The sequence below is a fragment of the Neovison vison genome, chromosome 3 (genome assembly GCF_020171115.1).
Source record: "Neovison vison isolate M4711 chromosome 3, ASM_NN_V1, whole genome shotgun sequence".
NCBI classification, from domain to species: domain Eukaryota; kingdom Metazoa; phylum Chordata; class Mammalia; order Carnivora; family Mustelidae; genus Neogale; species Neogale vison.
In genome coordinates, this window is record NC_058093.1 from 112,498,173 (window position 1) to 112,523,518 (window position 25,346).

The 25,346-nt window shown below is 42.7% G+C and overlaps 1 pseudogene; it reads right to left on the reverse strand.

The window, feature by feature from the left end:
• LOC122903543 overlaps window positions 1-25,346 on the reverse strand; it is a 32,362-nt pseudogene that overhangs the window by 2,150 nt on the left and 4,866 nt on the right.

A 25,346-nucleotide genomic window follows, 5' to 3' on the forward strand; every position in this document is an offset into this window, starting at 1 on the left:
TTTACGTATAACACCCAGTGCAATCCATGCCTTCCTTAATACCCACCAGCAGGCTCACCCATCCCCCCACTGACCTCCCCTCTAAAACCCTCAGTTTGTTTCTCAGAGTTCACAGTCTCTCATGCTTCATCTCCTCCTCTGATTTCCACCCCCTTCACTTTACCTTTCCTTCTCCTAATGTCCTCCATGTTATTCCTTATGTTCCACAAATAACTGAAACCGTATGAGATGATTACATATGATTACTCTGCTTGACTTATTTCACTTGGCATAATCTCCTCCAGTCCTGTCCATGTTGATACAAAAGTTGGGTATTCATCCTTTCCGATGGCTGAGTAATATTCCATTGTATATATGAACCATATATTCTTTATTCACTCATCTGTTGAAGGGCATCTGGGCTCTTTCCACAGTTTGGTGATTGTGGCCATTGCTGCTATTAACACTGGGGTACAGCTGGCCCTTCTTTTCACTACATCTGTATCTTTGGGGTAAATACCCAGTAGTATAATTGCCGGGTCATAGTGTAGCACAATTTTGAATCTCCACACTGTTTTCCAAAGTGGCTGTATCTAAAAAAGTATATATGGTAATGATGAAGAGCGTGCACTTTGGAATTAGGCTGTTCAAATTCCAGCACTGACACTGAATACTTGTGAACCTAGAGCAAGTTAAAGCATAACAACTCAGAGTGATTATTTAATTTAAATAAGTTTACAAATATGAAGCTATTATAGGATTAGCATGTCAAAGATGCTCAATAACTGTGAAACTTATTGGTATCAGGGTGTTGTGATAAACATGAAATTGACCTGTACAACAGACATACCCATTCTTTTGGATTTGCACCTTGGATGAGCAATGCACTGATGCACTAAAGGCATTTGTCAACCCATAGTAATGAAATAAGTTTTTGCAAGAGATTTCAATGGGTAACACAGATTTCATCTGTCCCACTTTCCACGCTGACATGGGTCCGGTCTTAGGAGGAGATGCAGAGACTGAATCTGTGCTCTGGCCTCCACAAAAAGCAAGCACACAGAGACTGTAATCTGCTTCATAGATGGTGCCTGCCTCTTGTGTACCCTCCACAGGGTACGTCCAGTTGGGTACTTATAAGGGAGGATAAATTCTAATTTGATTAAAATAAATGTTTACTGAATTGCAGGGGTGATTCAGTGGATTGACCATCTGACTCTTGATTTTAGCTCAAGTCTTGATCTCATGGTCATAGAATTGAGCCCCAGGTCTGTTTTGGGCTCCATCCTCAGTGGGGATTCTGCTTAAAGATTCTCTCACTCTGCCCCTTCCCCTGCTCGCATGCATGCATGTGCTCTCTCTCAAATAAATAAATAAATAAATATTTATCTGTATATACCAATGTCTACATGGGTTGAGTGTTTCAGAAATACGAAATACGTTTCTGACAGTATGAAATATTTCTCTCTCTTTTTTAAAAAAGATTTTATTTATTTATTTGACAGAGAGAGATCACAAGTAGGCAGAGAGGCAGGCAGAGAGAGAGGAGGAAGCAGGCTCCCTGCTGAGCAGAGACCTCGATGTGGGACTCGATCCCAGGACCCTGAGATCATGACCTGAGCCGAAGGCAGAGGCTTTAACCCACTGAGCCACCCAGGCGCCCCAGTATGAAATATTTCTGATAGTATTTCTTGACAAACTGGTAAGACCCATGGTATTTTCTCCGTGGTAGAGAATATATACTACTCTGAAAAGATGTATTTTAAGACTTTGTATGTCCCTTGGGTACACAATTTAACATCAAGAAGTTTCTAAACTTCTAGCTATTACTGGTAAAATAAATGAAACCAAGTTGGAAAGCTCAACTCACACATCTATTTATTTTATAAAGACTCTTAAAATGTAGTCTGTGCTGAGAATTTTATATTACTTTTTTACTGAGATATAACATACACATGTAGAATGCACAAATCTTTTTTTTCCCCTTAAGATTTTGTTTATCTGGGAGAGAGAGACAGATACTGAGCGAGAGCATGAGTAGGGAGGAGAGGAAGAAACAGGCCTCTCGCTGAGCAGCCCAATGTGGCAGGAGCCCAGGGCACTGGGTCATGACCTGAGCTGAGGGCAGAAGCTTTTTTTCCTTTTGTTTTTTAAAGATTTTGTTTATTATTTGAGAGAGAGACGGAGAGTGCACAAGCTGGGGGAGGAGCAGGCAGAGGGAGAAGGAGAAACAGACTCCCCACTGAGTCAGGAGCCTGACCAGGGCTTGATCCCAGGACCTGGATATCCTGACCTGAGCAGAAGACAGACGCCCAACCATCTGAGCCACCCAGGTGTCTCCCGAAAGCAAACACTTAACCAACTGAGTCACCTAGGTGCCCCTAGAATGTACAAATCCATCCAAATTAAGATGTAGATATTTCAAGCAACTCAGCAGGCTCCCTTGTTTGTGCCTTCACCCGGGTACTAGTCCCTGTGCAGAAGATAACCATTATTTTGTCTTATATCACCAGAGATAGTTTTGTTTTGGATATCATATAAACAGACTCATATAGTATGTATTCTTTTTGTCTGGGTTCTTTTTCTCAACATTAGGTCACAGAAATGCATCTCTCTGCTTGGGTACAGGCATAATTCATTCTTTTCTTTGCTGCATTGGGTACTATGTCATTCAATACATACTGAATGAATATGCCACAACGTGTTTATCCAGCAGTAAAAATATATATATATATCCTATTTCCTTCTCTGAGTCTAGAGATTTAAGACTTTCTACAAGATCTCATGTTTTTTGGAACCCTGTGTGGTTCATCCTCAAATTGCAATAGTTATAAATGGCTACTATATCCATCAGGGTCCAGTCAGGAAAGAGGTATTTCAAAGATAGGAATATGTCTTCACTTGTCTAGCCTCAGGGTTATGTCACCTATCCTTCTCTTCACTGTAAACTTGCCTGCAGAGAACTTAATCTTCCTGGCATTCCATAGAACATCACACTTATCCATTACATTGGTGACATCTTGCTGAGTGGACATGATGAGCAGGAGATGGCAAGTACTTTAGATGCATTAGAAAGTCATGTGTGTTCTGGGAGGCGGGGAATAACTCCTAATCCTGGTACCAAGTACTATACCAATTAGGTTCCAGGAACGAGAAATCACACTAGGCATTTCAAACAAAAGGCATTTAATACAAGGAGTTGGTTATACAGTCTAAGGGTATGAAGTAGATGTTGAAGTGATCCCACAATTAGCAAAATTAAGAAGTACCTATCACCTTTAGGGGTTAGAGAATACTAGGGAAGATTTAGCATCCCAGAATGTAGGACCTTGAAAGATAGGCCCCCAGAGGCTGGTGCTGGATTGAACAACCATTTTACCTCTGGTGCTGGAACCTCTTAAAATGGTACTGTATGCCTGGTCCTTGAACATTTGTGGGGTGCCCTTGGGCTAGTGCTCAGAGAACCAAAGTAGTGGGGAGCTGGAACTTCCTGCAGTTACTGGAGGAGGACCACAGTAGCTGCCAACAGGAAGAGATGCTCGGCTTCTCCCACCTTCCAGGGTCTCACCAGCACTTCCTGTCAGCAGAGCCTAAAAAGGAAATCAGGTGGCAAGGAATTCTGGGAAATGGTTTGCAGACAGCCAGACCAAGCATCACTGGAGTGTAATTGAGAAGGGCAGGCTTGGCGTGGTAACCTGGTAACTACCAGTGTAGCCATCACCAAAATAAAATTTTTATTTTAAAGTTTTCACCAAAATAAAAATCCTTCCCCCAATTCTCCCATTGCTCCCCCCCCCCCAGGAATATGCCAGTTGCAACTCCTTTGGGTCCTGGTTAAAAACTTAGAAGTTCTGGGCCTTCTCCCAAGAATGCTGAAAGCTGTCATCCTCCCTGAATTGTCTAGCACCTTAGGACTTGTGGAGCTCCTGAACTTCTAACTCTTAAACCTCCTAAAGCTGCAGCAACTGGATATACACCAAGGGAAGGAAAGAGCCTGAGGTCAGATCTGCTTTTCCTTCTTAGCCCTCTCTGAGGTCAGTGGGACACATTCCAAGAGTTAGTACCTTATAAATGGTACAAGGGCTTTTTTTTTTTTTTTTTTTTTTTTTTTTGAGAGAGAGAGAAATAGAGCACAAGCAGGGCAGAGGAAGAGGGAGAGAGAGAATCTTTATCAGGCTCCATGTTCAGTGTTGACCTGGGACTCAATCTGAAGACCCTGAGATCATGACCTGAGCAAAATCAAGAGTAGGTCACTGAACTGACTGAGCCACCCAGGTACCCGAAGGCCTTTCTGCATATAGTGACTTTACATTTCTCAGAGATGGAAACACAAGAGCAATTCAAGACAACCATCGTTTTCCTCTGCAGTGTTCTAGTAGAGACCTTTATGTGCAGAGATGGAGGAACAATGAGACTAAATAAACAACATCTCACCACAGCAGGAAAGGAGAAAAAGTAATGAAAAAAGAAAAAAAAGGAAAACCCCAAAAATTAAAAAAGGGAAGGCAAGCTATGGGACCCAGAAAGCAGAGGCTGGTGAGAAGCTACAAGCACAGATACTGATTTGTGCTGAAGAAGATTACAATTTTCTTGGGGCTTGCTCAGGAACAACAAAAAGTAACCATGTTGATTGGAAGTCACTGAACATATAATGAAGCAATGGAAACGATGAAGTGGTGAGGGTGACAGCAATGCAAAGGAAAAGAGGCTGGATATGCTGGAAAGCATCAGGAATCCTTGTTCACTGACCCCACCGTCCCTCCCTACTGACTGGATCATGAAGGCTGTCCGGCTGAAGCTCTGCAGCTAGTACGATGAACGTGTCAAAGTGTGACGTGCCATGTAGCTACAGCACTGGCCACAAATGTGTCTGGTGAATAGCCGAGTAATTTCGAAGGCTACCCATGCTGTGAATATTTTCTTACTTCTCAGGGCAGAGTGTTTTTTTTTTTTTAAAGATTATTTATTTATTTATTTGACAGATAGAGATCACAAGCAGGCAGAGAGGCAGGCAGAGAGAGAGGGAGAAGCAGCCTCCCCGCTGAGCAGAAAGCCTGATTTGGGGCCCGATCCCAGTGCCCTGAGATCATGACCTGAGCCGAAGTCAGAGGCTTTAACCCACTGAGCCACCCAGGTGCCCCTTAAGGCAGAGATCTTAACTTCTATAGAAACTGAGTTCCTAAGCTTTAAAGCCTTAGGACCCTGGCAGAGCCCAGACATACCAAACTAGGGATCTTCTTTCTTCAAAACCACACAAAGCTGTAGGAAGGGGAATGCAGGGAGAAAGGGCAAGCAGGGCCCAGGATGGGGAGGGGAACAAAACATCTCCTTCACTTACACTTGGGTATAAATCCAACAAAATATGTAAGGGCATATATAAAGAAAACTACAAAATGTTGAAAGAAATTTTAAAAAGGTAAAAAAAAAAAATGAAAGGACATACTGTGTTCATGGATTGGAAGACTCAACAAAGATATTGTTCTGTCCAAATTGATCGATATATATAGATAGATACAATGCAATTCCTACCAAAATTCTACCAAGGATTTTGGTAAACATAGAAAAACTTATTCTGAAGTTTTCATAGAAAAAAACAGGAATTGGGGGCGCCTGGGTGGCTCAGTGGGTTAAAGCCTCTGCCTTCATCTTCGTCATGATCCCAGGGTCCTGGGATCGAGCCCCGCATTGGGCTCTCTGCTCAGCGGGGAGCCTGCTTCCTCCTCTCTCTGCCTGCCTCTCTGCCTACTTGTGATCTCTCTCTGTCAAATAAAAACAAATAAAATCTTAAAAAAAAACAGGAATTGGAATATCTCAAAGAATTTTGAAAAAAAAAAAGTAGGAAGACTCACTCTACCTGATATTTTGGTTTCCTTATATGGGTATAGTAATCAGAACTGCTGTATTGGCTTAGGGACAAACATGTAGTTCCCAGAATAAAGAACAAAATGATTGCTTACATAAGACCAACCAACTGTTTTCTGACAAAGATAAAAAAGCAATTTGATGGATGAAAAGAGAGTCTTTTCAAACAAATGGTGTTGGAGTAACTAGACATCCATGGACAAAAAAACCCAAATACCTTGACTTAACCCCTTTTACAAAAATTGACTCAAAATGGATCATAGATTTTAAAGTGAAGTGTAAAACTATAGAACATTTAAAAGAAAACAGCAGAAGACCTTCAGGACCTGGGCTTGTTGAATGGTTTGTGGGTATGACACCAAAAACACTATCCAAAAGAAAAAAAAATCAATCAATTGGACTTCATAAAAACTTTTTCTCTATGAAAGGTCCTCTTAAGAGGGTATAAGTATAAGCTGCAGACTGGGAGAAAATATTTGCAGACCACATACCTGATAAACAGCTCATTTCTAGAATATATAAGGAACTCTCAAACTTAATGGTAAGAAACAAACAATCCAATTAGAATATAGGGAAAATGCACGAATAAACATTTCACTGAAGAGGATATATGGAAGGAAAACAAGCACAGGAAAAGATGCTCAATGTCACTTTCATTAGACACGTTAAGACCACACTGAGATCTCTTACACACCTACGAGAACAGCTGAAATAAAAAGTAGTGGGCATGCAAAATGCTGGCGAGGATGCAGAGAAAATGGGATGGCTCATACATTGCTCATGGGAATGTAAAATTGTACGACCACTTTGGAAATAGTTTGGCAGTTTCTTTCTTTCTTTCTTTCTTTTTTAAAGATAATTTATCTATTCATTTGACAGAGAGAGAGAGAGCACAAGCAGGGGGAGTAGCAGAGGGAGAGAGAGAAGCAGGCTCTCGGCTGAGTGGGGAGCCTGATGCAGGGCTTGATACCAGGACTCTGGGATCATGACCTGAGCTGAAGGCAGACACTTAACTGACTGAGCCACTTTCTCAGCCCAGTTTTGCAGTTTCTTAACCCTACACCCTAACAATTACACCACTGGACATTTCTCCTAGCGAAACGAAAACTTAAGTCTTCATGAGAACCTTTACACAATTGCCCATAACCACTGTATTCACACTAGACTGAAACTATGAACAGCTCAGACCTCGTTCAGTGGGTGAATGGTGAAAGAAACTGTGATAGGTCCACACCATGAAATACTACTCAGCAGTAAAAACGAACTAACTATTGGTAAACACACCCGCCTGAGCAGGAGCTGGTGGGTGCGTGCGGTGAGGTGCCCAAGGAGCACACATCCACTGCTTTCCAGCCTCTGCTTAGGTCAGCTCTGCTTCACTCTCCCCTGCATGGACGGGATCCAGGCCTGGCATCTCTCATCCTCCCCATCCCAGTGAATGGCTCAAGCATGACCGCATGACCCAGTTCAGGCCAGACAGTTTCTGAGCAAGTCACAGCTCGTGTTTCTCCTGGCATTGCTGTCTTGCTACCATGTAGCACATGACCTGGAGCAGCTGGAAAGGAACCACACTGGGTATACTGTTTGAACCTCTGAAAGAGTCCATGCCTGAAGATAAAACTACCCCAGACTCATGTGATAAATTACATCTTCTGTTAAAAGAACAAACTACAAAGAGTCCCTGGAACAATTCAAATAACAGGAGACAAGATGCCTCTACTCTGAATGAGGGAGTTGGTAAACTCCCAGAGTCTAAAGGAAGGAGGAGTATATTTGAGAAAAATGATCCTGTGTTACCTAAGCCCCATCTTCCATCTCGACAAAAATGGAAGATCCCTAAATAAGTCAGAAGATTTTTGTTCAAGTAGCTGCCCATTTTTCTAACCCTCTTTTGTGTCAATCTCATTAAGGAGTAACTTTTTAGTTCTAGCAGTAGAACCAGAATTTAAAAAAACAAAACAAAACATTCTTTTTCCTCTAAAGAGAAAGCTCACAAAATACAGGTAATACACAGCAATGTGTAATGCTTCCTCCCTTCCCTGGGAGCCAGTGGGGGAAGGAAGTAGTGGGGACAGGTCCCCAGCTAAGAGAGGTTATAGTTTCTCACATTCCAAACAGAGCTCACTGGAGAGGAGGCATGAATATTGTTTCAGCAGCTTCAAGAAAACTGGTTCTTCATCACCAGCTCAGCATTTCTATTCGCAGATAACCAAAGAAGTGGCAGGCTCTGAGGACCTGGCTGTTGTTCCTGTCTGTCTGAGGGGCTGGCCATTGTGCCCTCACGTGACACGTCACCTGATCTGATCCAGGCTCTTAACAAGAAGAGTGAGATGTTGAGGAGATGGGGCCAGAATAAAGCGCAAGGAAGCCACAAATCAGCTGGGCTGAAAGGCACTCCCCTTTATCCATGTGAGACTTAGTACTGGCTCCTACATCCAAACTACTGTGTTATAATGAGCTATATTAGCCAACTTTATAATTAAGGCCCATAGACTTCGACTACTCCAGCAGAAAATTTCTGCCAAATTCTCATTACAAAGTGACACTTTTTGTGAGATATTTCAGGAACCTCGGCAGAAAAAAGAACGTGCCCCAAGATATCCTAACTAAATGCCTTTAGAATAACTGTAAAGGAAGTGCTTTTTAAAAATACACACTACATGAATTCCTTTATAACCACAGAAGTGCCATAGATTGAATGTTTGTGTCCCCCTCAAAATTCGTATGTTGAAACCTAACCCTCAGTGTGATGGTATGAGGAGGTGAGGCCTTTGGGAGGTGATCAGGTCATGAGGGTGGAGTCCCCATGAATGGGACCAGTGCCCTTCTAAAAGGGACTTCACAGGGCTCCCTCACCCCTTCTCCCACGTGAGGACATAGCGAGAAGACAGCTGTTTATGAGCCAGGAAATGAACCCTTACTAGCCATCAATCTGTTGGTGCCTTAATCTTGGGCTCCCAGCCTCCAAAGCTGTGAGGAGTCAGCGTGTGTTGCTGAAGCCCCTTGGTCGGTGGGGTTCTGTTACAGCAGCAGGAACAAACGGAGATGAGAGGGAGGATTGAAGATAAGCCTCAGCATGTGCTTGTTTATCAGTTCATTAATTCCTCACTGAAAATTCCTTGTCTTAGGTTGTAAAAAAACTACCTTATTTTTTCACTTTAATTTCTCTAATAATATACTGGTTTCTGTATTGTTGCCACTGTCTTCTTTCAAGGTTTAATTCAGTTTTTACCTTTCTTTCAAACCCCTTCCAATAATCAAACTAATATTGCATCTCCATTCTCTAAGCTCCAATAGCACTTCACAGTTTAGTACTTAATTAGCCATTATCTTCCTTTGCTTTCATTTATTTCATGTGTGCCAGGACTGTCCTCACAATTAGATGTTTTATAACTGTGGTAAAAAACACATAATATAAGGGACCTTAGCCAAAGGCAGACACTTAACCAACTGAACCACCCAGTCAGCCTGTCCGTTCCTGAGTTTATGCTAATGAGGTGGCTCTTGGAGGCCAAGGATGGCTTCAGGATGCAGTTGGTTGCCAGGGGAAACAACCGCATGACGAGATGGTTGGAATTTAGAGCTCTCCACCTCTGGGGTAGGGAGAGGGGCTGGAGATTGAATTTGATCACCATTGGCCAATAATTTAATCAATCATACCTATGTGATGAGATCCCTATAAAAGTCTCTAAGCAGCAGGTTCTGGAAGCTTCCTGATCCATGAACATAGTGAGGTGCTGGGAGGGAGGTGTGCTTGGAGGTGTGGGTGCTCCATATTAGTTCCAAACACCTTTAGGCTGTTCTTGAATTGTTTCCTTTATAATAAACTAGTAAACATAAGGAAAGTTCTGTGAATCATTCTAGCCAAGCACAGAAGCTTAGGAGGGGGATCATGAGACCCCTGGTCTGTAGCTGCTCCAACAGAAGTATGGGTGGCTGGGACTTGCAGTTGGCATCTGCAGTGGGGCTAGTTCTGTGGCAGTGAATCCTTAAACCTGTGGGGTCTGCCGCTAACTCTGAGTACTTAGCGTCAGAACCGAGTTGAGTTGAGTTGTTGGATATCCAGTTGGCGGCAGAGAAAATCTGAGAGTTGATCTAGAACCATAATGACAGGCAGGCACTTTCTCTGGCTCCAAAAGGAGGCATATGCGGGAAAGGAGCCTAGCCAGGCAAGCACACTCCGTGCATCTGGTGCATATTAGGAACTCGGCACCTGCTGAAAGAATGTTTACTTAAAATAAGTATTAAGGGGCACCTGGGTGGCTCAGTGGGTTGAAGCCTCTGCCTTCAGCTCGGGTCGTGATCTCAGGGTCCTGGGATCGAGCTCCGCATCGGGCTCTCTGCTCCACAGGGAGCCTGCTTCCTCCTCTCTCTCTCTCTCTGCCTGCTTCTCTGTCTACTGGTGATCTCTGTCTGTCAAATAAATAAATAAAATCTTTAAAAAGAAAAAGGATTCTGATTTGAAGTTTATTTATTTATTTTTAGTAATCCCACAATGATCACACAGAAGGGCGCCTTTTGTGAAACCCTATTAGGCTGGATACTTAGGATTTGTGTACTTTTCTGTATGTATTTCTACTTCAAAAAAAAATCAATGACAGTATTCAAATAAAAAGTTCAAAGGTTTACCTCTTAGAACTGTGAGGATTAAGAGATCGCAGATGTAAGGCGCCTGTTTTTGGCAGGCAGGCTACATTCATTAGTTATTTTCCAGCTCTTATCAGCTCATTAGGTGAAAGCCTGAACATGGAGATGACCAAACTGGGTGAGGAAAGAAAAGATCAGCAGTCTGCTACCTCCACCGAGAGAGCAGAAGAGTACAAGGAAAAACACGCAGAGATGTGGGGTTCATGTTTCGCTCTTCCACCTCCTGAACAGGTCCCTTAACCTCTCTGAGGCTCAGCTTCCTAACTGCCCAGCAGGTGAGTTGCCAAGATTAAACGGCGTCATAGGCAAAGGCCCTGTCCCTACACTACCTGTATGTACCGCAGAGCTCAGTGAGAGCTAAGAGTGATGCAGAGGACCACGGAGCTGTGCTGTGCCCGAGACCCCGACCCCACCCTCCTGCAGTCTGAATCTCAGACAGGCAGGAGAATGAGCAGGCAGCTTTAAATATAGGTTCTCCAGTGGCCATTAACCCTTAAGTGTCTGTAGATGCAAACTTCCAGTGTTGCTCTAAAAAGTTAAACTTTCCAAGAAACGCTATTCCCAACTTACCTTCAAGGAAAACATTTGCAGTTCCAGCTGCCATGTGTTCACATTAAGCTTATTGCTGGTAATGGCCGAGCCAAGCCAGTGGTGCCAAATACAGCCTTCCTGAGTGACCTTAAAAAAATTAAGCTAATGGCAATTTTATGTTTTATGGAAGCCTTTCCTGTCTACTAACTGCCAACAAGAGCCAATCCTGGCATCTTGTGCCTACATCTCAGCCTGGACATTTCAGGAAACTCAGCAGGAAATGATATCAGTGCAGATTAAGATGCCTCTTAGCTGTACTGTGAAGTTTAGGAGATAAATCCGTACAACTAAGTACTTGTGGAAACGTGATTTTAAAATTATATTAACATGCATGGTAATGATTGCTACCACCTACTCCGACCCTGCTATAACCCAGATATGACATCAGGCATAGCCTCAATAATATGTCCCAATATTTACTTACCCATCAGAAGGGAGGAGGGACATCACCTCCTGCAGTCCCTGTTCTCTCTCCTGTCACCTTGGCCCTGCAAAGGCTAAAAGGCCACACGTTATAGTTTTCTAGATATACAGGATCTTTAACATACATTCATAGAATATAGACATCAGACATCAAGAATAAGTAGATGCATCTAAAGCCGAGAGCCAGACAAATGTGCTGTAGATAAAGTGACATTGGAGCGAATATGCATTCTGCCTCTGCGCACCTACTCTTTGAATGCAGGGAAGCCTGTGGACAAGCCACCTGAACAAATGTGGGCTTTCTGCACAGAGAGGGGTAAAGAAAGGTGCTCAGAAGGAGTGGCTTTGCGCTGCTGTGTACGAGGTAGGTTCAGAGTAATTGTTCCTGAATGCTTTGGGGGAAACACTTGTTTGGCTAACCTCAAGGTCCTTGCTGACTTGCATGAATATTTCATATCCAGTCATAAGAGAACTTAATTTTTTTTAAGATTTATTTATTTACTTATTTGACAGAGAGATCACAAGCAGGCAGAGAGGCAGGCAGAGAGAGAGGAGGAAGCTGACTCCCACTGTGTAGAGAGCCCAATGTGGGGCTCCATCCCAGGACCTCGAGATCATGACCCGAGCCAAAGGCAGAGGCTTTAACCCACTGAGCCACACCGGCGCCCCGAGAACTTAATATTTAAAAGAGGGCAAATTAGGAGCTCAGTTTGTTTTGTTTTGTTTTCTTGAAATGAGATGATAACATCAAGGTAAAGGGTTGCTAACATGATGGTGAACAAAAGGGAAGTAGTAGCAAAATTGTTAGGAAAACCAGGCTAATGGGAAACTGAGTGATAATCAAAAGGCTAATATCCACGATGGTGATAGTCTAATTACAAATTGATAAGAAAGAGAAAAAAAACCCCAAAAAACCAAAAACAAAGAGAAGTCGACCATAATAAATAGACAATGCATAGCGTAAGGAAGGCAAATGGCTAATAAACATAAACTGAAACAATCAGTCCTACTGGCAATTAGGAAATTGTAAGTTAGAACATGTTTCTGTCAGGGTGCCTGGGTGGCTCAGTCAGTTGTGTGACTTCCTTCTCCTCAGATCATGATCCTGGAGTCCTGGGATAGAGTCCCGCATGGGGCTCCCCACCCAGCAGGGAGTCTGCTTCTCCCTCTGACCCTATCCCTTCTCATGCTCTCTTTTTCTCTCAAATAAATAAATAAAATATTTTTTAAAAAAAGAACATGTTTCTATCATTAGGCTGGTAAAATGTAAACATTATCAACACTTTCCAGTATAAGGGAGTGTGGAGAGGCAGGGACTGTGTGATATAGCCTTTGGGAAAGTGACTTGGCAGCACCTGTCAAAATCCAAAATCCAACCTCAGTCTTACTTTTTTACAATACAGACACTGGGATATATTTCTGTGTACGCATATATTTCTCTGTACGCTTCTCTATCTACATGCCACAGCCTGGAAAACAGACTGGAAGGATACATAGCAACGGTCAGCATCTGGGAAGCTGCCTTTTGTCACAGCCCTGTTTCTAGGTATCAGGCATATGTGCACACAAACATGAATGCAAGGATATGTAGCATTTTTTTTTATGACAGAAAAGAGAATGTTTGCTACTAATTTCATCATTAGGAAGGATACATCCAGAATGCATTATAAGTGAGTTCATGGAATAAAAACATGCAGCTGGGCTGTGCCTGGCTGGCTCAGTCAGTAGAGCATGTGACTCTTGATCTCAGGTTCATGAATTCAAACCCCATGTTGGGGTAGCGATTATTTAAAAGTAATAATAAAAAGTTAAAAAACCTTGGGGCGTCTGGGTGGCTCAATCAGTTAAGCGTCTGCCTTCGGCTCGGGTCATGATCCCAGAGTCCTGGGATTGAGCCCTGCATCAGGCTTCCAAATCTTTGGGAAGCCTGCTTCTCCCACTCTCTCTCCCCCTGCTTGTGTTCCCTCTCTCGCTGTGTCTCTCTGTGTCAAAAAAATAACATCTTTAAAAAAGTTAAAAAACCAACCAAACAAAAAACCTTGCATCCAGGAAAAATCGCCTGGTGGAACTCTACGGCCAATAAAGAAAACTCTCCAGGGGAGACTGGGCGACGCAGTTAGTTGAGAGCCAGGCTCTTGATTTCCACTGGGTTCTTGATTTCTGCTGGGGTGGTGATCTCAGGGTCGTGGGATGGGGTCCCAGGTAGGGTTCCACATTCAGCAGGGAATCTACTTCTCTCCCTCTCCCTCTGTCCCTACCCCTACTCATGTGTGCATGCGTGCTCTCACTCTCGAAAATGAATAAATAAATCTTTAAAAAAAGAAAAAGAAAACTCTCTAAGGAATTGTGAAATGAAAAAGCCAACGACCTAAAATCACTGTGATTGGTCTCTGAACATGCCTTTCTGTCTGCATGTTACTCTGTGGAAAAGAAGATGGGAAGGATACACACACCTCTGAACAGTAGTTTCTTATGCGGAGCAGAGGGAGATATAGGTCAGGAAGACCTACATTTTCTTTCCTTCCAGACACTCACCTGAAAGTTGCGGGGGACAAACGTGGATTCTTCACGCTAGTGGGAAGCCCACACTTAGGGACCTATTGGCCAATGCTGCCTTGAAAGCATTTGCCCTTTCATAAGATAAGATTATATATTACTAGTATGGGGGTGCCTGGCTGGCTCAGTGGGTTAACGATCTGCCTTTGGCTCAGGTCATGATCTCTGGGTCCCGGGATTGAGTCTGCTTCTGGGTCCCTCCTTAGTGGGGAGTGTTCTTCTCCCTCTGCCTGCCACTCCCCCTGCTTGTGCTCTCTCACTCTGACAAATAAATAAATAAATGAAAGAAACTGTAATCCAAGAGTTAGAAATTATTCAATCCAAACTTTTTATTTTACAGACAAGGATATGGAGGCCCTAAAATTAGAGTGACCTAGCCATCCTGCCAAAGAGTTGCCAGCCCCATCCAGGGCACCACCCAGACCTCAGACCCTAGGTGGGTGCTTACGACCGTGTATTAGAAGCTGTCTTTCCTAAAAAGCAGCAACTTCTATCCAGTGCTAGTTATCCTGACCACATGAACTTTCCAGATGAGAGACCTGTTACACTGAACGGCATTGGCTTGTTCTGAGATGCAGTCCTCCAGGGGAAGCCCTATGGAGAAATGAATGGGTGGAGGGACAAGCAAGGAAATCCTTGACTTTTTGGCCAATGTCTAGAGTCATTCATTCCTTTCAGTGTTCTCTATAATGCTTTAGGTCCCAGGGCTTTAGTGAAAAGGGTTTTCGAGGTCCTTCCTCTACCCACATCCTGGACATGATAGTAGGGAAACATGATTAAGTTCTCACTTTGGTCTTTGGAAGATGCTCCTTGGACAAGGTGAGGGAGAACAAGGGAAGGGTGTCAAGCACTGAAAAAAAAAATAATATATATATATATATATATATATATATATATATATATATATGAAAGGTTTATTTATTTATTTATTTGACAGAGACACAGCAAGGAGGGGCAGAGGGAGTGGAAGAGGGAGAAGCAGGCTTCCCGCCCAGCAGGGAGCCTGATGCAGGGAGCCTATTGTGAGGCTTGATCCCACATCATGACCTGAGACACTTAATGACTGAGCCACCCAGGCACCACATATGGCTTAGGACCAAACTAATCAGTTATTCCCCAAGGCAAAACTCTAACTCACTCTTAGTGGCAAGAAGCTGATCTCCTTTCTTCCAACATAATCACTTTCAAAAGCTGAAAATGAGAATAACAAACTTATTCAAGCCTCAAAAAAAGTTTCTGGGGGCACCTGGGTGGCTCAGTTGGTTAAGTATCTGCCTTCAGCTCAGGTCATGATCCCGGAGTCCAGGGATAGATTTCCGCATTGGGCTCTCTGCTCGGCAGGGAGTCTGCTTCTCCCTCTGGCCCTCCCCTTCTCGTGTTTTCTCTCTCTCTCTCTCTCATTCTTTCTCTTTCAAATAAATAAATAAAATCTTTAAAAAAATTTTCTGGAGGCGCCTGGGTGGCTCAGTGTGTTAAAGCCTCTGCCTTCAGCTCAGGTCACGATCCCAGGGTCCTAGGATACAGCCCTTCATAGGGCACCCTGCTCAGTGGGGAGCCTGCTTCTCCTTCTGCCTGCCACTCCCCCTGATTGTGCTCTCTCTCTCTCTCTCACTCTGTGAAATAAATAAATAAAATCTTTAAAAAAATTCTCTCCCTCTGCCCCCTCACCTCCGGTGCACTCTGTCTCACTCTCTCTAAAAAAAAAATAAAAATAAAAAAAAATAAACAGAATAAAGTATACAATTCATGGGGTACCTGTCTGGCTCAGTCCATACAGCCTGTGACTCTTGATCTTTGGGTTGTAAGTTTGAAAACCCTAGGTTGGATGTAGAGATTGCTTAAAAATAAAATCTTTTAAAAAAGTATATAATTCAGTGGTTCAGAGTTGTACGACCGCCACAATTGATTTTAGAACATTTTCATCACTCCAAAAAGAAAACCCATACTGGTTAGCAGCTCCTTCTCACCAGGGCCTCTGCCCCCAGGCCCTGGTGACCACTAAGCTACTTTCTATCTCTATGGATTTCCTCTTTTGGGGAGTTCATACAAATGCAGTGATGTAACATGAGGCCTTTGTGACTGGCTTCTTTCACTGGGGATCATGTTTTCAATGTTCCTCCCTGTTGTAACATGTATCAGTTCTCCCTCCCTTTTTATTGCAGAATAACAATCCACAATGTGGATAGAGTGCATTGTATTTATCCTCTCTCTGGTTGACGGACATTCAAAGTGTTTCCGCTTCTTGGCTACTGTGAATAATGCTGCTATAGCATTTGGGTACAAGTATATTTTGTGGACAAGTATTTCATTTCTCTTGGTTGTCAACTGAGCAGTGGTTTGGCTGGATTATGTGGTAACTCTAGCTTTAACATTAGGAGGAACCACCAGACTGTTTTCCAGATTGGCCAGCCACACCACCCTCCATTCCCACCAGCCATGGAAGAGTGTTCCGGTTACTCCACATCTCTGACAATCCTTGTTAGTGTTCCTCTTTTTAAATTGTAGCCATCCTACTGGGTGTGACGTGCCATCTCATTGTGACTTTGATTTGCATTTTCCTAATATCTTTTATTTTTATTTTTTAAAAAAGATTTTATTTATTATTTATTCAACAGACAGAGATCACAAGTAGGCAGAGAGGCAGGCAGAGATCGGGGTGGGGGGGAAGCAGGCTCCCTGCTGAGAAGAGAGCCCCATGCGGGTTCTCCATCCCAGGACACTGGGATCATGACCTGAGCCGAAGGTAGAGGCTTAACCTACTGAGCCACCCAGGCGCCCCTCCTAATATCTTTTAATGTATATGTCCTTGATATGTGTGTGTGTGTGTGTGTATGTGTATAATAGATATATAGCAATATCAAAATCAAATTCTTTGTCCATGTTTTAATAGGGTAATCCTTTTTATTATTGGGTTATAAATATTCTTTATATACTCTGGATACAAGTCAGATATATGATTTAGAAATATTCCCTCCCGGTCTGTGGGTTTTATGTGTCCTTTTTGTAGCTGGAAGTTGCTTGACACCATACTTTTCTTCACAAAATGGAGTTGGCAGTTAGCTTCAGTTTAGTAGTGTTCAATTACTGATGAAAAAAAATCCAAAGGGGGCACCTGTGTGACCCACTTGATTGAGTATCTGTCTTTGGCTCAGGTCATGATCTCAGGGTCCTGGGATGGAGACCTGTGTCATCTCATTGGGCTTCCTGCTCAGTGGGGTATCTGTTTCCCCTTCTCCTTTGGCCCCTCCCCCACCTGCTTGTGCTCTCTCTTTATAATAAATAAATAAAATATCTTTTAAAAATATCCGAAGTTCTCAGTTTTGAGAAAGAAGTGGGATGAGAAGAGAACTCTTTTGAGAAAGAATGTCCTGTCATAGTTGATAGGATACATTATTTCTTTTGTTCTTATTCTTAAGGGAAATAAAGGTCTCCAAAAGGCCAAACAAGGGACTCCTGGGTGGCTCAGTCAGTTAAGCAGTTGCCTTTGGCTCAGGTCATGATCCCACAGTCCTGGGATCAAGCCCCACATTGGACTCCTTACTCAGTAGAGAGTCTGCTTCTCCCTCTCCCTCTGCCTGCTGCTACCCCTGCTTGTGTTCTTTCTCTGTCAAATAAGTAAATTAAATCTTCAAAAAAAAAAAGACCAGGGACGCCTGGGTGGCGCAGTTGGTTAAAACGACTGCCTCCGGCTCAGGGCGTGATCCTGGAGTCCCGGGATCGAGTCCCACATCAGGCTCCCAGCTCCATGGGGAGTCTGCTTCGCCCTCTGACCTTCTCCTCGCTCATTCTCTCTCTCACTGTCTCTCTCTCTCAAATAAAAAAAAAAAAAAAAAAAAGACCAATCTAACAAGGGTAATTCTGGTAGGAATAGCCCCACTTGGGGAATGGGAGTAAATTCCTTTATGCCGAACCCATAAATACAGCTTTTCTATCGTAAGTCTCATTCAAAAGCACAGAACAAGTAAATGAAAATGGGAAGGTTTCCCAGTCACGTGATTGTCCTGATTGCTATATGCATAGCAGTCCGCAATCAGGAAGGGTTTTCAGTTTCAAATGACAAAAATCCACTTTGGCTGCTGTAGGGAAATAAATAATTTATGGAAAAACATGGACATCTTTGGAGACCTGGTGAAACAGGTTGGCTACAGACACACAGGAAAACCACAGTCAAAATTGAAACTTTCCACAGGTCCTGTGAGGACAGCAAGGGTGTCACTGACCAGTATAAGATCCTGAAACTAATCCCCAGACACAGTGCTCCTGGCTTTAGCACCCTCCTAGGGAGGTCTATTTCAAAATGACTAGAGACAGAAGACTCTCTATCATTTAGGACCCTTTAACATCTTAGAAATGTACTTCAAGTCCAAGGAAGGCAAATTTGACTGGCCAGAGCCACATCCTGTGCCGAGGTTGATCCTTTAAGAGCTTGCCCATATCCAGTCCTCCTTTGCTGCCAGGGACATTGGACTTTATATTTTTTGTCCCTTTGCAGATAAGACAAGGCAATGGGCTGTGAGTCAGAGGAGCTAGTCAAAGTGACAAGTCTTGCCTCTGGACTGAAGCCTTTTATTGCCCAGTGATCACCGTCCAGCAGTCTTTCCCCTAGTGTGTTGACATGAGGGCCAGGTATTTCCAGGGCTGCAGCTCCAAGATGGTGAAACTCTGTCAGTCTAGGTCTCAAGGTGAGTGTGTAGTGCAGAACCCTGGGACAACCAGTATTAGATATGTGACCTGAGCAAGGAATAAACTTGTACTGTTGAGCCACTGAGGTTTTGGAGTTGTTCGTTCCCATAGAACAGGGTAAACTAGAGCCATACTGACGATGTTAAAAAACAAAACTAAACATGTATATAGAGAACAAACTCAAAAGGCAGAAAGAAGGGAAGAGGAAAGTAGTTTAATATTTTTCTCCTCATCTCTGGAAGAAAGGACTCAATTTTCTTTCTTTGTTTATAACATTTACATTCTATTCAAACTGTGTTTTCCCTATTGTTTTATCTTGGTTCTATATTTAAGTTGATTGAATTTTCACTTCTAATTCTTTTACCTTCACTTCTCTGGTGTCATATTCTTTAGTTTCAATCTTTCTTGTTAAGCTAGATTTCTCTCTTGTGTGCCTTTTTCAGCAGTCTGCCTGTTGCTTTTGTATTTGAATAGACATTTTGACTGTGTATAAAAATTTTAGGTTAATCTTTCCCTTAGAGGTTAGACATTGCTATGTGTCACTGAATTTGACACGGTGAAGTCAGGTGAGTCTTACTGAGGTCTTTTTTTTTTTAAGATTTTATTTATTTATTTGACAGAGATCGCAAGTAGACAGAGAGGCAGGCAGAGAGAGAGGAGGAAGCAGGCTCCCTGCTGAGCAGAGAGCCCGATGAGGGGCTCGATCCCAGGACACTGGGATCATGACCTGAGCTGAAGGCAGCGGCTTTAACCCACTGAGCCACCCAGGCGCCTCAGGTCTTTTTTTTTTTTTTTTTTTTTTAGATTTTTTTTTAAAATTTATTTGAGAGAGAGAGAGAGAGAGATTGAGAGCACAAGCAGGGGGAGAAGCAGAGGCAGAGGGAGAAGCAGGCTCCCCACTGAGCAGGGAGCCTGATATGGGACTCGGACCCAGGATCCTGGGATCATGACCAGAGCTGAAGGCAAGACACTTAACCGACTAAGCCACCCAGGCGCCCCTATTTTTGAGGCCTTGAAGAAACTTTTTTTTTTTTAAAGTAGCTTTACTGAGATATAATTTACATGCCGTAAAATCACCTGCTAAAAGTATACAACTTAACTTCTGTATATTTAGAGTTTTGCAACCATTACCGTTCTCTAATTTTGTAACATTTTTATCACCCCAAAGAGAAACTTCTTATCCATTCCCTAATGTCTCCTCCCTCCAGCCCTTGGCAAACACTGATGTAGGAATTTGGCTATTCTAGGTATTTTGTGTATATATGGTATCATGAATGTTTGGTCTTTTGTGTCTGGCTTCTTTCACTCATCATGTTTTTCCAGGCTCATTTATGTTGTAGCATGTATCAATAATTCATCCCAGTTTATGGTCGAGTAATATTCCACTGTAGCACATTTTGTTTGCACAGTCAACAGTCGATGGATATTTGAGTTGTTTTCACTCTTATTTTTATTTATTTATTTTTAAAGATTTTATTTATTTGAAAGACAGAGATCACAAGTAGGCAGAGAAGCAGGCAGAGAGAGAGAGTGGGGGAAGCAGGCTCCCTGCCGAGCAGAGAGCCCTATGCAGGGCTCAGACCCAGGACCCTGGGATCATGACCTGAGCCGAAGGCAGAGGCTTTAACTGAGCCACCCAGGTGCCTCTATTTTTTATTTTTTTGAGATCAATTTATTTGAAAGAGAGTGCACTTAGGTGAGGGGAGGGGCAGAGAGAGAATCTTCAGGCAGACTCCTTGCTGAGTACAAATCTTGTTTCAGGGCTCCCTCCTGCAACCTATGAGATTAAGACTTGAGACAAAACCAAAAGCTGGTTGCATTACTCACTGAGGCACCCAGGAGCCCCAGATTGCTCCCACTTCTATTATGAAAGTTCATGATCAAGTTTTTGGGTGGACATATGTTTCAATTCTTTTGGGTATATGCCTAGGATCAGAATTGCTGGATCACATGGTAACACTGTGTTTAACATCCTGATGAACTGCCTGTTTTCCAGAGTGGCTGCACCATTTCACATTCCAGCTTGCAGTGTATGAGGGTCCCAGTTTCTCCACATTGTGAACACCTGTTATTATCTTATTTATCACAGTGATGCTAATTGGTATCTTCTTATGTTTATTTACATCATTAATGATACTAAGCATCATTTCATGCACTTACTGGCCATTTTCACATCTTTTAAAAAAGATTTTATTCATTCATTCATTTATTTATTTATTTTCATTTATTTTCAGCATAACAGTATCATTATTTTTTCACCACACCCAGTGCTCCATGCAATCCGTACCCTCTATAATACCACCTGGTACCCCGACCTCCCACCCCCCCCGCCACTTCAAACCCCTCAGATTGTTTTTCAGAGTCCATAGTCTCTCATGATTCACCTCCCCTTCCAATTTACCCCAACCCCCTTCTCTCTAACTCCCCATGTCCTCCATGCTATTTGTTATGCTCCACAAATAAGTGAAACCATATGAAAATTGACTCTCTCTGCTTGACTTATTTCACTCAGCATAATCTCTTCCAGTCCCATCCATGTTGCTACAAAAGTTGGGTATTCATCCTTTCTGATGGAGGCATAATACTCCATAGTGTATATGGACCACATCTTCCTTATCCATTCGTCCATTGAAGGGCATCTTGGTTCTTTCCATAGTTTGGCGACCGTGGCCATTGCTGCTATAAACATTGGGGTACAGATGGCCCTTCTTTTCACTACGTATCTTTGGGGTAAATACCCAGGAGTGCAATGCCAGGGTCATAGGGAAGTTCTATATTTAATTTCTTGAGGAAAAACGATTTTATTTATTTATTTAAGAGAGAGAGATAGAATGAGAGAGCCTGAGGAGGAGAATTAGAGGGATAAGCATACTTCCTGATGAGCAGGAACCCCCCTCCAATGCAAGACTCAATCCTGGGACTCCAGGATCATGACCTGAGCCACAGGCAGTCACTCAGCCAACTGAGACACCCAGGTACCCTTCACATCTTATTTGAACAAATGTTTATTTAAATCCTTTGCCCATTTAAAAAATGGGTTGTCTTATTATTGAGTTGCAAGTGTTGTTTAAGTATTCTAGATACAAGTCCTAAGCAGATACAAGATTTATAAATGTATTCTCCTATTCTGTGGATTGCCTTTTCATTTTTTTTTTTTTTTTGGTGATGTCACTTGAAGTACAAAAGTTTTAAATTTTGATAAAATCCAACCTATTTTTTTCTATTGTCACTTATGCATGGTTTTATAGCTAAGTAATTATTGCCTAACTAAATATACTGTTTTCTTCTCAGAGTTCTATGATTTTGGTTCTTACATATAGGTTTTTTTTGGCCCTTTAGATCCAATTTTTGCATATAGAATGAGGTAAGGATCCAAAAACCATCCTTTCATATGTGGATATCCTATTGCCTTAGTATCATATATTGAAAAGACTATTCTTTCCCCATGGAATTGTCGTTGCATGAAGGCTTGCTATTTATGCTTAGATGTCTGAAAAAATGTTTATCCTTACAGTTCAGAAATGTAACCAAGTAGGGTCTTTTTTTTTTTAAGGTTTTATTTATTTGAGAGAGAGAAAGAGTGAGAGACAGAGAGAGAATGAGAAGGGGGAGGGTCACGGAGAGAAGCAGATTCCCTGGTGAGCAGGGAGCCTGATGCAGGACTCAATCCCAGGACTCTGAGATCATGACCTGAGCTGAAGGTAGACACTTAACTGACTGAGCCACCCGGGTGCCCCTAGGGTCTTTTTTTTTTTTAATTTTAAAGATTTTATTTATTTATTTGACAGACAGAGAGAGAGATCACAAGTAGGGAGGGAGGCAGGCAGAGAGAGAGAAGGAAGCAGACTCCCCGCTGAGCCGAAAGCCCAATGAGGTCTTGAGGTCCTTGATTCCAGGACCCTGAGACCACGACCTGAGCCAAAGGCAGAGGCTTAACTCACTGAGTCACTCAGGCACCCAAGATTTTATTTTCAAGTAATTCCTATACTCCACATCGGTCTGGAACCTACAACCCTGAGATCAAGAGTTGCATGCTCTACCAATTGAGCCAGCCAGGCACCCCAAGTAGGGTCTTTATGGTAATTGTTCTGTATCACTTTTTCTTTGTGTCTGTCTCTTTCACATGCAATTTAAGTAGGTTTACTTCAGGGAAAACTATACTATATATGTATACTGTGGAGATACTGCAGGCTTGGTTTTAGACTACTGCAATAAAGTAAATATTGCAATAAAGGGAGTCAATGATTTTTTTGGTTTCCCAGTGCATATAAAAGTTATGTTTACACTATACTGTAGACTATTAAGTGTGAAATAGCATTGTGTTTAAAAACTTATGTATATAATTTAAAAAAATTTGATTGCTAAAAAATGCAAACCATAATTTGAGCTTTCTGTGACTCATAATCATTTTGCTGGTGGAGGGTTTTGTCTCAGTGTTTATGGCTGCTGACCAGGGTCACTGAAAGAGGGGGTGGCTGTGGCAATTTGTTAAAGTAAGACAACAATGAATCTATGCCATCAGTGGACTCTTCCTTTCATGAATGATTTGTCTGCCAATATGCAATGTTGTTTAATAATATTTCACCCACAAAATAATATTTTACCTATAGTAGAACTTCTTTCAAAATTGGAGTCAATCCTCTCAAACATGGCCACTGATTTATTGACTAAGTTTATTTAATATTCTAAATCTTTTGTTGTCATATCAACAATCTTTACAGCACTTTCACCTGGAATAGGCTCCGTCTCAAGAAACAAAAAATGTGGGGCGCCTGGGTGACTCAGTGGGTTAAAGCCTCTGCCTTTGGACCAGGTCATGATCCCAGGATCCTGGGTCAGAGCCCTGCATTGGGCTCTCTGCTCAACAGGGAGCCTGCTTCCCCCTTTCTCTCTCTGCCTGCTTCTCTGCCTACTTGTGATCTCTTTCTGTCTGTCAAATAAATAAATAAAATCTTAAAAAAAAACAATTTTGGGGGGCACCTGGGTAGCTTAGTCGTTAAGCATTTGCCTTCAGCTCAGGTCATCATCCCAGGGTCCTGGAATTGAGCCCTGCATTGGGCTCCCTGCTCAGTGGGAAGCCTGCTTCTCTCTCTCCCACTCCCCCTGCTATGTTCCTTCTTTCTCTGTGTCTCTGTCAAATAAATAAATAAAATCTTAAAAAAAAAAAAAAAGAAACCACTTTCTTTGCTTATCCGTAAGAAGCCACTCCTTATCTGTTCAAATTTTTCCATGAGATTGCAGCAATTCAGTATCATCTTCAGGCTCCATTTCTTTTTCTTCTTTCCTTCCTTTTGTTCCTTCTTCTTCTTCTTTTTTTTTTTTTTAAAGATTTTATTTATTTATTTGACAGAGAGAGATCACAAGCAGGCAGAGAGGCAGGCAGAGAGAGAGAGGAGGAAGCAGGCTCCCTGCTGAGCAGAGAGCCCCACGCGGGACTCGATCCTGAGATCATGACCTGAGCCCAAGGCAGTGGCTTAACCCACTAAGCCACCCAGGCGCCCCTCTTCTTCTTTTTTTTTTAAAGATTTTATTTATTTATTTGACACAGAGAGATTACAAGTAGGCAGAGAGGCAGGCAGAGAGAGAGAGAGAGAGAGAGAGAGAGAGAGGAGGAAGCAGGTTCCCCACCAAGCAGAGAGCCCGATATGGGACTCTATCCCAGGACCCTGAAATCATGATCGGAGCCGAAGGCAGAGGCTTAACCCACTGAGCCACCCAGGCGCCCCTCTTTCTTTCTGCTCTAAGATTTTATTTATTTATTGAGAGACAGACATAGAGACATCATGAGGAGGGGGAGTGGGGAGGGGCAAAGGGACAAACAGGCTCTCTGCTGAGCATAGACCCCTACATGGGGCTCGATCCCGGGACCCCAATATCATGACCCAAGCTGAAGTCAGACACCTAAGTGACTGAGCCACCGAAGAGCACCTTCAGGCTCCACTTCTGATCCTAATTCTCTTGGTATTTTTACCACAACTTCAGTCCTTCCTCCACCGAGGTCTGGAACCCTCAAAGTCATCCATGAGGGCTGAAATCACTTTCTTCCAAAGTCTGGTTAATGATGATATTTTAACCTCTTCCCATGAATCATAAGTGTTTTTAATGGCATCTGGAATGGTGAATCCTTTCCAGAAGGTTTTCAATGACCTTTTCCCATGTCCATCAGAGGAATAACCATGGCAGTTAGATCCATGAACTGAAATAATAAGACTTTAAAATTAAAATTACTCCTTGATCTATGGGCTGCAAAATGGACGTTGTGTTAGCTGACATGAAAACAACATTAATCTCATTGCACATACCCATCAGAGCTCTTGGGTGACCACATGCATTTTCAATGAGCTGTAATCCTTTTTAAATTTTTTTATTTTTATTTTTTGAAAAAGATTTTATTTATTTGACACAGAGAGAGAGATCACAAATAGGCAGAGAGGCAGGCAGAGAGAGACAAGGGGAAGCAGGATCCCTGCGGAGCAGAGAGCCCAATGCGGGGCTCGACCCCAGGACTCTGAGATCATGACCTGAGCCAAAGGCAGAGGCCCAACCCACTGAGCCACCCGGGTGCCCCAGCAGTAATACTTTTTTAAAAAAGATATTATTTATTT